Below are 16,044 nucleotides of genomic sequence, written 5' to 3'. Positions count from 1 at the left end.
GCACATCTTTTTTTGAAGCCTGGCATTAGTAATGACTTTGATCTGTGTCTTTAACAGTAATCCTGCAGTTACTTATTAGCTTTGACTTCATTTTTTTCAAATTTTACCAAAAGAGAAATTTTTATTTTCAAGTAGACAAAAATATGAGTAGGACAGGTTTTGTTTTAGTAGTATTTTAAACTATCACTTCTTTAATGATCATGGATTTATTACTGTATACTAATTCATGATTAGTTATTGGCAAGACTTGACTGATAAATGAGACGTTCTTAAGAGACTATATTTCCAGGGAAGGCATGGATGTTGGGGAGGGGGAGTTATTGCTAATGATAACAGCATCACTGAGACCAACATTAAAGAAAGCTTAGTGGGAAAAGAAATGGAAAGGGTTGTAGGAGGTGGTGTTTGACTTAAAGAAATATTCAGTTGTATACTAAATAATAAACGTAAAAACCACAGTGATATCTTTAAACTAGTAAAAGGACAAATAGTTTGTGCTAAAATTAATAGTACGAAATACACATCTTCAGTGTCTGTTACAGTAATAGGAATGGAATACAAGCAAAATGTTTGGTGGATCACCTATTAAAATACAATTGTTACTGCATGCTAGGAAATAATAGAAAATAACAAATTTAATCTATTAAGATAAATGGTTTTTTACCTAAGATAAAAGTCTCCCAGATCTTTGAGAGAGAAAGACAGTCATTTCTATTTAAATTCGGTCGGTGTAAGATAGTTTCACAACTTTCTTTGAATAAAGAAAAGCGTTCATATTTGAATCTGCATCTATGGAGGAGAACAGCTTTATCCCACTGGACACTATGAGTAGAGTCAATACTGTGCTGCGCCAGACCAGACTTCAGAGGTTTGTTATAATCAATATAATATTGATGTCCTTTTATTCTTTTTTCCAAAGAACAGCCAGTTTGTCCAAAATAAGAGACAATACATTTGCAAGGTATTTGGTAAATGCCAGCCAAAGATAGAGAATACAGTTTATCCTTTGTAGAAGGTAATAAAGAAGAAATTTTGTTGATAGGAATATATGTTGGAATAAATTGATACTTTTTCAGAATTCTACCTATAGGTTCTGAAATTCCTGGAATATATGGAATAGGAACTCTGCGGACTGTTGAAGAAACTGTAGGTATTGGAACATAAGAGTTAAGTATCTGCTGAATTTGATTGGGGTTGTAAATCATTTGATTCCATTAACTTTTTAATGATGGAAAGCTCTTGTTGTAAGATTATTGGGGAAGAGCAAACTTTATGTGCTCTTTGAATTAGAGATTTAAGAATGCCAAATTTTTGAGAAGTGTGGTGCGCAGACTTTTTGTGAATGCATCTACCAGTAAATGTGGGTTTTCGATAGACGCTTGTAGATAAGGTACAAGAAGACGTTCTAGTAAGGAGGATGTCCAAAAATGGTAAAGTACCAGAGTTTTCTTTTTCCATAGTGAATTGGATGCATGGGTGAAGGTTATTTATCTGTTGTAGAAAAGTGGAAAGTTCATCTTCAGTGTGTGGCCAAACAGCAAAAACATCATAGACATAATTGTACCAAAGAGATGGTTGAGGATGAATGGATGAGAACATAATATCTTCGAATTGTTTCAAATAGTAGTTTGCCAAAGGTGGAGACAGAGGGCTACACGTGGCAGTACCTTCAATTTGTTTGTAGATTTTGTTTTTCCAACTGAAATAACTTGAGTGTTTGGCCACACACTGAAGATGAACTTTCCACTTTTCTACAACAGATAAATAACCTTTACCCATGCATCCAGTTCACTATGGACTGGTACTTTACTATTTTTGAACATCCTCCTTACTAGAACGTCTTCTTGTACCTTATCTAAAAGCGTCTATCGAAAACCCACATTTACTGGTAGATGCATTCACAAAAGGTGTGCGCACCACACGTCTCAAAAATTTTGCATTCTTAAACTCTAATTCATAGAGCACATAAAGTTTGCTCTTTCCCAATAATCTTACAACAAGAACTTTCCATCATTAAAAAGTTATTGGAATCTAATCCAACAGATACTTGACTCTTATGTTCCAATACCTACAGTTTCTTCAACAGTCCGCAGAGTTCCTACTGTCTTCTCTATCTTTGGCTGGCCTTTGCCAAATACCTTGTAAATGCGATGTCTCTTATTTTGGACAAACTGGCCGTTCTTTGGAAAAAAGAATAAAAGAACATCAATATTATTTATATTGATTATAACAAACCTCTGAAGTCGGTATGGCGCAGCACAGTATCGACTCTACTCATAATGTCCAGTGGGATAAAGCTGTTCTCCATAGGTGCAGATTCAAATATGAACGCTTATACAAAGAAAGTTGTGAAACTATCTTACACCGACCGAATTTAAATAGAAATGACTGTCTTTCTCTCTCAAAGATCTGGGAGACTTTTATCTTATGTAAAAAATCATTTATCTTAATAGATTAAATTTGTTATTTTCTATTATTTCCTAGCATGCGGTAACAATTGTATTTTAATAGGTGATCCACTAAACGTTTTGCTTGTATTCCATTCCTATTACTGTAACAGACACTGAAGATGTACTATTAATTTTAGTATGAAATATTTGTCCTTTTACTAATTAAAGATATCACTGTGGTTTTTACATGTTTCTTTATTATTTAATTTACTATGCCACAAGTTCCTCTTAAAATCAGTTGTATACTGCTGACAATAAGTAAGGGAGAGCAACAGTTAAACTGATAAAGATCTCACAGGATTTGAAATGTATGACACTGTAGGCAAAGAATAGCAGCAGATGCTAGTTAAACATTCCAGTGTAAAGTCCTGTATTCTGCACTGAAGGAATTACAATGCTAAATATTACATGAATAAGACTGCAATGCAAGAAATTAAGGCTATGGATCTAGTAGTGATAGTAAGGGAGGAAGAGTTCGTGGAAGATATTGCAGAAGTGGGCAAAATAAATGGGCTCAGTGCAATACGTTCAAAACATTGATGAAGAGGAATAAGTTGTCTCACTCTATAAGGCCATGATACAATCATATCTGGAATGGTGTACAAAGATTTGGTTGTCTACATTTCATGTGAATGAGGAAGAGCAGAAGGAGCATAGGTAAATAAATAAAATAACAGGTTTGTGAACTGCAAAATTTGGCAGATATGAAGAAAGGAGGAAGTATAACAGAAATACACCTTACTAAAAAAAAAAAAAAAAAGATAGATGAAGGAAATTTTTCAGTAAAGGTAAGATGTGTGTGTGGGGGGGGGTTATCACTAGAAAATGAAAGTAGAGCCAAATTACTTTGCTTAGAGAGTGATGAACAAGCAGAATTGGTTATTAGTGGGAGCTGAGTGCCCTGGTAATGAATAAATTTAAGGAGAGATGGCATTATGTGAGCCTTCCACAATAAGTCCTCCAAAGCATCCCGAGTTGCAAGATCAATGAAGGTTTAAGGAAAAATAACATTGTATGAGCTTTACACAACAAAAGTTGTGTAAAGTTCTAAGACACGCAAATTTCCATAACAAGTCATGGAAAGATTTTGAAAATAACAAAAAATTTTTTTGGCCTATTCTGCATTAGTATTAGCACTGCAAGAAGGCTAAGGATTAGATAATGAGGAAGTACCTCAGTCAATTGAAAGAACAGGCCACCGTACCCTTCAATAGAAAAAGACCCAAGGATTCTCATCATAATGAGAGGAATCTTTATATGGGCTTATATGTCAATGGAACATGACATATAAGCCAATCTCACACAGAGGAATCAGGGTTTTTTTTTTTCCTGGAAACTTGGGATTTTCATCCTGCATAGTGACAAATCAGCCAGGAGAACAATGCAATTTACAAACAAAAATACTATTGTTTTTAGTAGTGGATAGCAGATGTCATTGTGTATGTTGATGGTAGTACTGTGTGTAGTTGGAGGATTAAGTAGGGGAAACAGTGAGAAGTGCATGATGAGTCAGACTCCTTAGAGGTGTCCTGTAAGAGTAGTAATAATCATACTCTAGATACCAAACATGATAATTCAAGCCATTCAGACTTCCAATAAAACAGAATGGTAGTTTCACCAGAATGAAATTCATTTATCATTAACTATGTTCATAAAACATCTATGATTATAGTGGGATTCAAACCCACAGCCTGGTGGTTAGAGAGCTGATACATTACCCACTCAGCCCATTAGGTTGCCAAACTGCAGAAGCACAAAATTGTCGAGTCTATATTGTGTAAAAAGAGAAGAATGAGCCACAAAAGAAATCCAAGTTCATAAAGATGATATAAAAACTGAAAGCAAGAATATTGTGGAATATTAGGAATAATGTTGAAAAATCTGAAATAAGATAAACAATAATGATAGAAAATACCCTGGAAAATATTGTACGTATTCCAGGAATATACACAATACTTCAAGAAAGTTATTGTAGACACAGTAACCTAAAATATGTAGACACAGCTGGAATACATGTGTGACCTGAAATTATGAAATATGTAGTATAAAAGTAAATTATATTTTACAAGAAATTATATTCTTGTTTAATCCTTTATTTAAATATATGACTTCTGCATTAATTCAACCTTTGTATTTTCCTGGGTCTGGCTTGGATCCCCAATAAATGTTGAAACTATCTTTCCAAAATCCTTCTGAACCATAGTACACCTCAGGTAATTGACGTGAAGTCAACGGCCTCTATACACAAGGAGCTTAATCATGAAAATATTTCATGCACATGAAGTATTTTCATGATTTGGATAAAGGATTACAAAATATAATTTCTTGTGAAACAATATGTGGTGTAAGAGTTTCGTAGCAACTACATAGCACAGCATAATCTAGAGTCTTGGTCAAAAAGGAAATAAAACAATGGGAAAATTTCCTTACTGAGTATTTCAGGAAAAATTGATTGCTACCAGTATAAAACATTTCTACTTGATAAAATGCTATAAAACACTGAAGGAAACAATTATCAAAAAAAAAAGAGCGATTTAGGCCACGAACAGATAGTCATGACAAGCAGTCAAGAAATCATGGGATAATAAGAGTGACCTTTAAGCTTCAGTGATCTTGAAAAAGCATAAGGTACCAAGATGAAACTTCACAGTACTAAATCTATAATAGTGTAGATGCAGCCACACACACACACACAGTGATATGTAACATATACATAATATGCAAGTCAGGAAGATAGTTTAATGTTAAATTAGGTGCAACAGGATATTATGCCATCTCTAAATGTTGTTCCCAATCTATATGGAGCACATTATCAAGGATATTCAAGTAGGACATACTAAACGAACTCAATGCAGTAATGTTATTTTCTTAAATAAATCTATAAAAGTCTAAGCATCCTTAACCAAATTAAATAATTGCCGTCACAAAATTTGGTATGAAAATCAGTAACTGAATTCTCAGCAATGAACCAATGAGTTACACATTTTTTCTATTTATGCAAAATTTTTAGTGAAGGGGTCAAAGTTAAACATGGAAATAAATATCAGACCAAGGACAGGTTGAGCTCTCACAGATAATAATTTATAATTTTCTTCTGTTTGTGTGAGATCTCTTATCATTTTCTGCTTTATGAAGTTTGTAATGTAACCATGTTAACTCTGGTCCTCCTTTCATCTGTCCATCCAATACCCATTGCACTAGTCTGGGGATACATTCTATGCAACCAAACCATTCCAACTTTGTAGCTTGATATTATCCATAACTGTATGTGATCCATATAGTTCATATCTAATTTGTTTTGAATTCTTTATAGTGTTTTCTTAATTTTCCAGACATTATTTCAAATATATATATATATATTTTATTTTTTTTTATACACCTTTCTTCTAATTTTCTTATCTGATACTGTAGATTACGTTTACTATCTGCATATTGAGTAATGTATACCACTTATTATTCCTTTCTTTTCCTCTACTGCATTATTAATAAGATCTATGAAGAAGTTGAAAAATGGGTTAGAACACAGTCTAATATCACTCCTCTCTTCCTGCTGAACAGTGATGTATTGATATTATCATCCTGCGCCATTACACTGAAGTTCGGACAATATAGTTAGTTTTTCATACGTTGGGCTTTGATACTTATATTTTTTATTATAGAGGATTTGAAGTAATTTTTCTCTATTAACAGAGTTGAATGCTTGTTTGAAATCAATAAAACAAAGACTAAGCTATTTCTGCAATTCTACGTATTCAAGATCTGATCAATAATAGATCTATTTTTTTCTAAATCCAGTCTGTTGTCCAATGGATGGTTCATATATTCTGATCATTCACTTTTGTGAAATTCTAATAAATTTTATACTTGTGACAAAATTTTATACTTGCACTCTTGGCTGACACCATTCTTATAAACGGATTATTTCTCCAGTTTGTCAGGATCACACCAGAATAAAGGATCTTGTTAAATAATAGTGTTAATCATCTTTGTAGGCTGACTGTCCACATTCAAAACAGCTCCAAAGAGATACTCTCGATTCCTGGTGTATAATAAATTTCATTTGGTTCTTGCTCCATTTATTTCCAACATTTTGCCTCCATAGGGCAATTAGAAGAACAACAGTACGTTGCACCCTTTGATTGGAAAAGGTCCAAGTTCAATCCTTGTGATAGGAGGAATCTCTATGCAGGTTTTTTCAATTGAAGGCAAGTTAGTCGATCTCATACAGAGGTAGCAGGGTATTCTTCTACCAGAAACTGAGGATTTTCATCCCTCATGCAGATAAATCAGCCTTCAGGATATGAAGGCTGATTTGGACACCAATCGATGGAGGCTCGATGAGTCTTTGGATTCCTTGGAGGTGTCACGAAATAATAATCTCAGGAGCTTTTTTTGCTGAATAAATTTGTGAAATAAGATCACCCAGCTTTAAGTATAGTATGAGTTGAAACCAGTTTTAATATACAGATCAGATCTAAGTTAGAAAAAAATGATCAAGAACTAGAGATCACATGTGAAAGTTTTGAGAACAGAAGTGAATTAATGACATTACTGCCAAAACTATATTAAAAATGAAAATATCAGGTAATGTGGCATTATGATATAGCCATTTTAGATAGCTCTTTTATGAAAGATTACCAAAACAAGTGTTTGAAGCAAAAAAAAAAAAAAAGGGGGCAAGAAAAAGGCAGAAAGAAAACAAAGATGGGTTTATATGTACTTGGGAGTGCTTTAGGCGATCTAAATAAGAACTAATCAAATCAGACCTGAAATAATACATCAATTTGGAAAAAAGTTACTGATCAGAAATCAGTCACGAGATATTGTGTCATTACATCTGATATACCTGGAAAACGAAGATAATGTCTAGAAACGTCAATAATCAGTGTCGACCTAAAAGTTGCTGTTCAACAATAAATATCTATTGCTAGTTGTCTAAGATATAGTAATTGTTACTGGTATACTTAGTAAAAATTACATTTACTACCAATGTGTTTAATGTACAAATAGAGAAATTCAATATCCCCTGCCTCAAAGTACAGGATTAAAAAAATTTAAATTTATATAATATATTCATTAGTAGAATATATTTAACCGTAAATTGAAAAAAAAAATTATATTTATATTATAGTATCATGATGTTGACTCATATGGAAATTAACCACACTATGACACATTAAATTCCTTTAATAGCAATCATGGATGTGCTTTTGTTATATCTACTGGAAGGTTGTATCAGGACCCCAGTTAAAAATCACCAACAAAACCAACTTTCAGCTAAAACTTAAACAAGAATAAAATCTGCAACCACATCATAAAGAAGATGTGGCGTTATTTTCACTATTGAATTTTTATTTATCAATATACCATTAAAAGAAATAACTCCAGACAATCAAGTTAATGAACATTGCTGTTCACTATGAATATATCCAGCAAAATTAGTTCAAATAAATGAAGCCAGTTAAAATTTTAGAACAGTTGGCATCCAAAATCTTGCCACTTACTGCAATTAAAGTGAAAAATTCACTGTTATGTCATATCTGACATCTTGTCTCATGGCAATTACATTTTGAACAGTTTTCTTACTTATCAGTAACATACTTGAACTAGATTCACTATTGAAAAGCAGAACAATAAGAGGCCCATTTTGAGATATCCCAATAATTTGTAACCCAGGAAGTTTATCATTCCAAGCTGACTGAAAGTAAACAATGTTTGCAAGGTAGATTAGTGTAGTGTGAAGTAGCCACATGCAATAAATTATTACAGTGGGGAATGACAATGCAGCAAGTCATATACATATATATGACTTGCTGCATACATATATACATATATATGACTTGCTGCATACATATATATATATATATATATATATATATATATGTATATATATGTGTGTGTGTGTGTGTGTGAATTCCACTCACAAATGATTGTAAATCATGTGTCAGTAATCATACATTAACTAAAGGTTAAATAATCTGGACTCCTGCTCTAGAGAACAAATATGAAACTTAAGCCACATCAGATTTCTACTAAGCAGAGTAGTTCCCCAACCATACAATGAAATTCATCTACTATCTGAAGATATTCACAAACATCCATGTTCACACTTTGCCTCAAACTCATGATCCATTGGTTGAAGAGCAAAAATGCTATCTATCAGCCAGCCTGGCAAACCATTAAGGCAGTGGCATATTTAGGTATTTCCTGCCCTTAGGCCCACAGAAAGTCCCTCCCCCCATATTTAATGAACATGTTGATTTACATGCATAACCTATTTATATCGTAAATTCATAATATAAATATAATTACAAAAATGAGAGCCCGGAAATTTCCGCCGCCCCTCAAAATTTGCTGCTCTAGGTGCCTATACCTAAATACGCCACTGCATGAAGATGCCATGACAGTACTATTGTCATAATATATTTTTTGAATAACAGCTTCACACATGTAAGAGAAAACTAAATATAATTTATTACTCCTAGATATTTTGCTCAAATATGTCATAAGCTTCTTTCAGAGAGAAGACAGAAAAACTGGTAACAACATTTAAATTCTGAATAAGAATTATTCAGAATTATAAAATGATAAATTTATTTATTTATGCTTATGGCTACATTAAACTGGTAAGTGAAAAGTACAATCACAATTTCCAGCAACAAATGATGAAAATCTTGACATATAAAAGTTCATTAGATAAAAGGCACAACCAGCTTTCTAAGTCTTTCCTTCTTTTTTTTTTTTTTTTTTTTTTAAATAAAGCAAAAGTAACTTGTCATAATCAAGCCAGGGACAATTATCGTCCCATTGTAACAAATATGACAAGGCTGCATGTTCTCACAACACAAATGTAGCTGTATCTTAGGTTTAATTAGAGAGCAGTTGTGTCTTGTGTGAGAAAACTCTATCCATTAGAAGGGGCCCATTTCCCATTACATCATCATCTTCAAACATGAGAAGTTCTGTTGATACCATGATGAGGACTATGAGAGTGACTACGAGAATAACGTCTTTGTGGTTAGATGGGACCGTGATCTTCTGTTTCCTTCATAACCACCGCCACACCAACTACAGCTCAAGGTCCAAGCTAGAAAGCCAATTCAAGCCTCATCTGTCACTTTGTGGATATCCTGTCGACCACCACCATGAAATTGGTGCCTTGGGCAGTCGTACACAATATGAATAATTGTCTGAGCCATGGGAGAACAATCACAATAAGGGTGATCTGACAGCCCTCCCCCTCATTTATGTAGAAGGTAACCACATCTGCCCTGACTAGTTCTGATCCTGTTTATTGATGACCAAATCTTCCTAGGAAGATCAAAACCAGGTTGCGGATGCACAGGGATCTTCTACCAGGAAGCCATTTTTGGTAGATTGTTGGACCAGTGTTCTCTCCATATGTCAGATATTGATGACAGCACAGCTGAAGAGAGTTAGTCCATGGACCAGAGGGGCTTTCTAGATTTGAGGCGTAGACTAGGTGGGTTTATGAGTCTGATGTAGGGGCAGGAGTGGGTTGCTCACTGCTTTATTAAATTCCTTAATCGAGGCTTGTCTTCTCCATATATGTGGTGGGGCAATGTTAGATAGAACAGGCAGCCAGGAGAGAGGGGTGCTTCTCACTGTCCCATTAATTGTGTGCATGGTAGAGTTTAGCTGGGTGTCTATAATGTTAGTGTGTGTACTTCTTTCCCAGACAGGGACACAATATTCTGCTGCAGAGAATGTGAGGACTAGTGCAGACGACCCTAGGACTTCTGCACCACAACCCCATGTTGTTCCAGCAAGCCTTGAAATGATATTATTTCTGGTTTTAATTTTATTGGAGAGGTTGATGATGTGCCTTTTATTGGTTAGGCTTCTGTCCAGGCTCACCCCAAGGTATTTTGGGTGAGGCTCGTGTTCTACCATTTTTCCACAGAAAGAAAGGTTGAGTTGTCGATTCGCCCCTGCATTGTACAGGTGAAATACTGAGGACACTGTTTTCGTTGGATTTGGCTTCAAGTACTACTGCTTAAAGTACTCTTCCAGGGTGTTCAGATCCGTATTCAAGGTTGATTCTAGGTTGGTAAAGGAGGTGGATCATCGGCACATATATATACTTGCTTGATCTGGTATGAGGTAGATCATACACGTAGATGTTAAAAAGTATAAGGGATAACACAGAGTCCTGAGGAAGACCGTTGTGAAGGAATCTGGGCCTGCTCTTTTTTCCGCCAATATGGACCCGGATCTTTCTGTTGGAGAGAATAGAATCAAAAAGTTGGAAAGTTTTTTTTACACTTTATAATATTTCCTAGTTTTAGGAGGAGGCCCCTGATCTAGACAGTGTCATAAGCAGATGTTAGGTCAATGAAAGTGGCTCCAGATTTAAGTTTCTTCTGAAAGCCTGCTTCAATTTGAGTTGTCAGAGCCAGGACCTGATCACAGAAACTCCTTCCTGGCCTGAAGCCAGCTTGTTCAGTCGGGAGTGCTCTTTTGATGAGTGGTAAAATTCTTTTAAGGAGAATTCTTTCAAAGAGCTTAAAGGTGTTGCAAAGTAATGAGATAGGTCGCAGGTTTTTCACATCATTTGGATCTTTCTCTGGTTTGGGCATGGCAATTATTCTGGCTTCCTGCCAAAATGAAAATTATTCAGAATTGAACGTTGCCAGTTTTTCTGTCTTCTCTTTGAAAGAAGCTCATGATATATTTGAGCAAAATATATAAGAGTAATAGATTACATTTAGTGTGAAGCCATTATTCAAAAAATATAATGTTAATGTGGAGGGTTCAGAGGAGAGTGACTAAGTTGGTGAGTGATGTAAAAAATGCTCCCTACGTTGATAGATTGAGAGCTTGTGGATTGCAGGTTGGTTGATAGGCAGAGAAGAGGGGATATGATAGAAATATTTAAATTACTAAAAGGTTTTTATAAGATTGATGCAGGGGAAAATGTTTCAGCTGTATGTGAAAGTGATGGAAGAACAAGAGGTCATCCCTGGAAATTAAGGAAAAGTGTGGTTAACAAGGGTGCGAGAACGAGGTTTTTCACCTGGAGGGTGGTGAATGAGTGGAATGCATTGCCTGACTCAGTTGTGAGTTCTTCGTCTGTAAATGAATTCAAGAAGAGATATGATAGATATTGTTTTGATAGTTTGGTCTCCTGCAATGTGTCTACTGACTCCATGGAGATACCCGTAATAATAATTAATCCACATATCTATTAAACAACTAGTAGCTACTGTCATAAGGATCCCTACGAACACTTTCACAGAAGCTAGGGAAGTCATACCCTCACCTAAAGAACAAATTCTGCTTCTCATAAGGAACCATTCTTTTGGAAAACAATAAATGCAATTGATCCTCTTGTAAATTTGAGAAATTTTCTATTTATAATCTAACATAATGTATTATATTGATTTAAGTTATGAAAATGCATTTCTGGTATAATTATACCATTCAACTGATGTTTTCCCAACATTCATATTAAAAATTATTCAAGGAAATAAAAAAAAAAAAAAAGGAGAGGATGAAAAAAGCTTCGTTATCAGCATCCAGGCATTTCTATGCTGTTCAAATGCTGCTGTTTCCATGTTCAACTTTCTGTAATTGTTGCACTCATGTTGAAGTTTTCTGGAACAGCATGAAACAAATGAAATAATATCTCAACTAACATTTATATACCAATGTCTAGCAAACATTATCTAGCACTCAATGAGAAAAAAATGATTCAGAAAACAAAGACAGCAATGTGCATGAAGCTGGAGGCAACAAATGTACTCCTAACATCGATCTTTGTTAATTAACAAGTAAATAAAGCAGTGTGCCAAAATTTATTTTAAATTACAGTATTAGTTATTAGAATTATCAGAAGTGTACAGAAGATGAGTCATTTCCAAGAGCAGCCTTTGCAATTTGAATTAAGATTTGACATAACAGATTAGGCTATCTTCTAAAATGAATTAGAATGGTCTACAAAGCACTGAACAAAATATCTACCCCCCCTGAGGCAGAGTAAAGACAACTAGGATCCTCTCTTCTTTCCAGGTACTTAAGAGTAACATGTATCTCATTTTAGACAGGCCAAACAATTAGAGAGCAAGAAAGGGGGGGAAAAATGGATTAGCAAAAACAAAAGTGAATTAGCACAACATGCTTTGGATAAAGATCATTTCATCAGGGGAAAAAAGCTAAATTACTGCACAAATCTCAATTCAAACTGCAGTGGATTTAAACAAATTTTGGTGTCTATCTTCCCTTCAGCACTAACATGGAAAGTGCCCAAAAGGAACAATGCTCACTTCCAGCTTTGATAAATGTTCTTTAGATCAACTGTTTCTTTGTTGAATGTGTCCAACTAATATTCCATTTATTTATAAACTTATTTCATTCATGTTTCATATTTCTTCCAGAAACCTTGAATATAAGTGATAATAATAACCATTATTCACACTATGCCTATCACACATCTCATTAAATTAATGCATTAGCAATGTACTCACAGCTCCTTCCAGAAAAACACAAATCCACTTATTCCACATCGTTAAGCAAAATCAAGTCCTTATATTCTTGCTAATGACACTCTTATTCAACTTTCAGAAATGCTCCCTTCTTCATTCCTCACCTGTTATACAAAAATTGCTTCTGCATCTATCCTATATAACCCCTCTTAATATCTTATGTTTTTATCATATACCCTCTTTCCCCACCTATCAAACCCATTTTGCATTCTTTCAGCCTATCCTCACAAAAACATTCCATAGCCCTATCTCCATCTTGGTCACTTGTCACTGAATCCATTTCACCCTCACAAAACCCAGGTAACAATCTGAGTACAGTAGTACACATTTAGTCAAATCGTCTTTCAAACAGAGACAAACTTTATCTTATCAGTGTGCAGCATGCTTTTCGGCATTAAGTACTCCTTTGTGTTATTTTTCAGAATTATGCTATAGGTCCCAAAAACTTTGGTTTGCTGTCCATCATTACCTTCACAGCCCTAATCTCAATTCTTGCAGTGTGGTCTTAGCAACATAATAGACAGCTTATAATTCAATTAAGAATGCACAACAACCTTACAGTCAGCAAAAATTATCCTTGCCTACAATGCTAATCTATTTAAATCATTCTGCAGGATGTTTTTCATTTATCACCTTTATTTATTGCTGTGCCTTGTAGTTTAGTAACAAACAGTACTGGATATTCTTACTCAAATCATTGCCAGTTATTAACATAAAGTTAACTCCAGTAGTTCAGGCAGACCCTTGCATCATACACACTGCTTAATTCTTCTCTACCACATACTACTCTAATGACTAAGTCAGCCTCTTGTCCATTTCTATTTGCTTGATTTCACCAAAGAGATTTCTGTTTGGTATTCTGTTGAATGTCTCTGCAAAGTAGCAATATCATTATGCAGTCATTTCCCTTATATAACTCAATTACTAAGGGTAAATTACTCCCATTCATGAAACCATGCTTCCTCCTATAGGGGTATTCCATTCACCAATTCCTGAATTCTGACATCAACCACCTTACTGGCTATTATGGATCAAATACGCATCTTAAAAAGCTTCGTATCCATCATATATTTCAATGTAATATCAATGGTATTACAATTTTAATATGCACTTCACATCCATGGTAACTTGGACATATATATATATACATACACACACACACACACACACACGTCCTGGTAGCGTGGTTAATCAACTTTTCCAGTACTTGAACCACCACTACTGAGAGCATGACCATCTGTAATTTGCTATCGTGTTAGCCTCTTTTTTGGGGAACCCAACAGTACTGTCTTAAACAATCTGAATTTATTCAATGTGTTTGCTAGTGTTTTTTGGTTTCCTTGTTTGGCAGGATAATCTCCATCACCTCTTTATGAGACAGGCTAACTCATCTTCAACTCAAAAATAGAGGCATTGTCAATCACTTTCTTTTATTAACAAATACAAGAAGTCCTTAAGGAAGAAAATTATAATCAGGGTGTTGACAGCAATGGTTCTGATTTTAATTAATATTTCTTGAAAAATTAATAAAATCAATTAGGATAGTAGAGGAACATGTAAGAAGCAGTGGTAAGTTTAACTTTTTTTCATATAATTTATTCACTTTAAAATTTAGTGATAAAATTTCAATTTTCTTCATAATATTGTTTAACCTGAATTCCTCCCCCTCCTCTTCTCTGATTCAGAGATATTTCGGCACATAAGGCAATTTCTCATAGGCTACTATAAGCTATGTCAACAGGGTTTAACACGAAAATTATTTAATGAATTTGTTCTAAATGACCTGCCATAATTTAGTTTTTCTTTACATATTTTATATAGTACTTTCTTTCTATTACGGATCATTCCTCTAATAACAGTAGGTTGTGTACACTAGTCACTACGAGAAGATTTTAAAACTACCTTCTTCACAAGTAAATTATAATATCCACCTTTCGAATTTAGATTAGGCGAAAAGTAATGTTACATCAACATGCTGCAGGATTATGAGTCTGGACAGACGCCAGTTTATATTCAAAATATCAATATGACAATAAGCACACTTTATTCTATTTGTGGTTCGTAAGCCCTTTGTTTGCGTGTTGCCTCAACCAATGCCCCCACGATAAACTGCATGTGCATGCGCCTTCCAATGACCAGTTAACTCGAACGCGAAGCGGACCCTGACCGGTACAAAGAGACAGCGTTACGGAAACGACTTGGCAACTTCTGACTTGCTGTTGATATTACGCTTATTATACGACTACTGCTACCATCACGGTGAGCCAGGTTCTTAGTAGTCGAGAAGGAAAGTAACAGATCAATTTGATGTAGTCTCTGTTGTCTCACTTTACTCCCGCCACCAGACTATCGATTGGGTACCAGCATTCTGTTTCGGTGAAGCCCCTTCAATATGCACTCTAGGCTAGTTGCCAACATGTACCCTAATCGAATACACGTTTTGTGAAATGAAGGAGTGTCAGTATTTATAACGAAATCTCTATATGTATATAGATTTTATTTTTATTTATTTTTGAAAATAAGTTTCCTTCATGATAAAGTAATTCGGTATGGCATTTCTGATAAATCAATGAATCCCAATTTACTACTCAGAAAGTTATCTTGTTTCAACATATCAAAAAAGAATAACAATTCAGGAACAAAAGATAAACGTCTATTGTAACGACTTCGAGCTCTCTTCACGCTGGAACCTGTTTAGTATCACATCTCTTACAAACCGGCTTCAGAGCAACGTTGGTCACGAGAGAGGAAAGAAATAAGTATATAGTTAGTACCACCTACTTATATTAACTATGGCTTTATAAACGTAAAACAAAACTGGAAGCCAAATAATTATGAATGGAAGCGTTTATATAGAATGTTAATGAGTCAGTGAGAGGCACCAACGAAAGGATGGGGGGGGGGGAAGAAATGTTAAGTAGACCGTACTATTAAACCCTTTTCTGTCATAGATGTCCACAAACGCCAACTCATTTTACACATCTCATTTATTTATTATTTTTTATGTACTACCACATGCAGGATAATACAACTGCAGCTATTTATCTATTTTCAAGCGATTGATGTGAACTTACTACTAAGGCAACCTA

At 34.7% G+C, this 16,044-nt stretch overlaps 1 protein-coding gene across 1 annotated transcript in view; it reads right to left on the bottom strand.

Moving 5' to 3' along the window:
• The window catches only part of LOC150092413 (zinc finger MYND domain-containing protein 19-like), a 99,712-nt gene that overhangs the window by 83,397 nt on the left and 271 nt on the right, over positions 1-16,044 (bottom strand). The window lies entirely within an intron of this gene.

Source organism: Typopeltis vanoorti, chromosome 26 (assembly GCF_054136105.1).
Source record: "Typopeltis vanoorti isolate ZY-2024b chromosome 26, IOZ_Tvanoo_1.0, whole genome shotgun sequence".
NCBI lineage: Eukaryota > Metazoa > Arthropoda > Arachnida > Uropygi > Thelyphonidae > Typopeltis > Typopeltis vanoorti.
Note: the sequence above shows the minus strand (reverse complement) of the source record. Positions and strands in the feature narration are given on the sequence as shown.